This window comes from Myotis brandtii, unplaced genomic scaffold (genome assembly GCF_000412655.1).
Source record: "Myotis brandtii unplaced genomic scaffold, ASM41265v1 scaffold431, whole genome shotgun sequence".
Taxonomy (NCBI): Eukaryota; Metazoa; Chordata; class Mammalia; order Chiroptera; family Vespertilionidae; genus Myotis; species Myotis brandtii.
The window spans coordinates 1,528,592-1,530,974 of NW_005366486.1; the positions used below are offsets into that span (position 1 = coordinate 1,528,592).

The following is a 2,383-nucleotide window of genomic DNA, read 5'->3' on the forward strand; positions in this document are numbered from 1 at the left end:
TTGGAGTCAGGAAGACGGGGTGCGGGGCGCGGTGGAAGGAGAGAGGGGAGCGGGCGGGCGTGGGTGGCTGGGCGGAGCGTAGGGCCGGGGGAGTGACCGAGCTGCCCCTTGAACCCGGACTAGGGCAAGAGCTGTCAATAGTTTTACAAAGTTCCGCCCGGAACTCTCGACCTTCCTGAAAGCAAAGTGGCTTGGGAGGATCTTTGCTTTCTGGAACCTTTAGTGTGTAAACTGGGTCCCAGCTGTTGGAGTTAGAGGCTGTGCTGCTTCACCTCCCTGGCCCTCAGTTTCCTCATTTGAGAAGTGGGCATAATGATAGTACCAGATAGATAGATAGATAGATAGATAGATAGATAGATACCAGGATTACATGTGTACAAATGTGAAAGGCTTAGATAATTCGTGGCCCATAGTAAGAACTCCACAAATGATAGTAATTAACTATAGTTTTTTTTTAACCATCTTTTGACTATCCCACAAGAAATAAGGTTTGGCCAGCATACTAATTTATATTTAGAAAACAAAAACGAGACAAAAAGGTTCTGTAACTTAACTTTTGTAACATCTTTATCAGATGATGGGAAGAAATTAAATTTGCTTACACCTGTAGTCACCTCTTAAACCTTGGTTTTCTGAAATTGAATACATATTCAAATGACAAAACCATACCAATGGACTTTTTGTGTTCATCCAATAAATTATCAGCATGAAGTATCTCTAATCGTTCAGAAATCTATCATGTAAAATAGAAAAATCTTAACCATCTACTTGAATTACTAGTTAGGGAAAATTTGGTTGTATGACATTAATCAAATTATTTCAGCATCTTTTATTCTTTCATTAACTTTCTTTAAAGTGTCAGGCTCATAATATGTTTAACTTATTTTGTTACATTCATGATATGTAAACTGAAAAAATCTCTATATGTAAAAGCCTAAGTGGACAAACAACTGGTTGACTGATTGCTATGACACGGACTGACCACCAGGGGACAGACGCTCAACACACAGGATGGGGCTCCCTCCTATCTGGATCGGGCCTGCAGGGATCAGGCAAAAACCAGCTATCCAACATCCTCCGAGGGGTCCCGGATTGTGAGAGGGTGCAGGCCAGGCCAACGGACCCCACTGGTGCACGAATCTGTGCACCAGGCCTCTAGTAATAGCATAATGAATAACTCCCAGTATCTAACAGGAACACTAGGTTCTAATTTTTAATCTGACCATCAGGAGGGTTATGTGGCTCTGGGGGCCTCCTGTGGGGAGCAAAGGGACCCACCCCACACCAGACCCGCCAGCCCAGGGTTCCAGAGCTGGGAAGAGAAGTCCCTATAACTTCGGGCTATAAAAACCAGCAGAGATTGTGGCTGAGTGGCACAGAAGCTGCTGGAATCGCAGGGAGTTCCCCTAAAAGGGCCATTGCATGGATTTACTTGGATTTGATCCCTCTGAACTCCAACTCTGTGGTGATGGTTTGAAAGGAACCTGGGACATTAGGGGAGGAACTGATTGTCTGGCATTAGAGCAAGAACCCTTGGGGGTGGCTTCCTCCCAGATAGGTGCTTGCAGGTGTCATTGTTCCTATGCTGAGACCTCCCCTGTCCCAGAGCTGACTGGCAGCCATATCTGAGTTTCCATAAGCATGGCTCACACTGTTCACTCGCCCTGGTGATTCCCCGAGGCCCCACCCCATTCAATTTGCAGCCCCACCAAAGCTGTTTGTAACAGCTTTTCCATATGAATGGCCTGTCCTGGTTCAGGCTTCAGACTTTCCTAAAATCTTTTAAACAAGCAGCAGCTGACTTCAGAGTGCCCCATACCTATCTATAAGAGGCCCAAAACCCTGTACTAGCACCAGTCTGCCTCACCAGGGCACTTCTAAGCCCTATACAAGTAGCAGCCATCTGCAGATCTCTCTGTAACTCCTACCAGGTGACGCTAGGCAGTGGATTGGTAGAATCAACATCATTAAAATGTCCATACTACCCAAAGCAATCTATAGATTCAATGCAATCCTTATTAAATTACCAATGGCATATTTCGCAGACCTAGAACAAATACTCCAAAAATTTATATGGAAACAAAAAAAGACACTGAATAGCCACAGATATCTGGAGAAAGAAGAACAAAGTTGGAGGGATCACAATACCAGCTATCAAATTATACTACAAAGCCACTGTAATCAAAATAGCCTGGTACTTGCACAAGAATAGGTATAAAGATCAATGGAACAGAACAGAGTCTCCGAAAAGTGACCTAAGCCATTATGCTCAAGTAATATTTGACAAAGGAGGCAAGAGCATACAATGGAGTCAAGACAGTCTCTTCAATAAATGGTGTTGGAAAAATTGGACAGATACATGCAAAAAAAAAATGAAACTAGA

General features: G+C 43.9%; 1 long non-coding RNA gene across 1 annotated transcript in view; it reads left to right on the forward strand.

Annotated features, from left to right (window-relative positions):
• Positions 1 to 2,383, forward strand: part of LOC106727481 — an 18,008-nt gene that overhangs the window by 10,559 nt on the left and 5,066 nt on the right. The window lies entirely within an intron of this gene.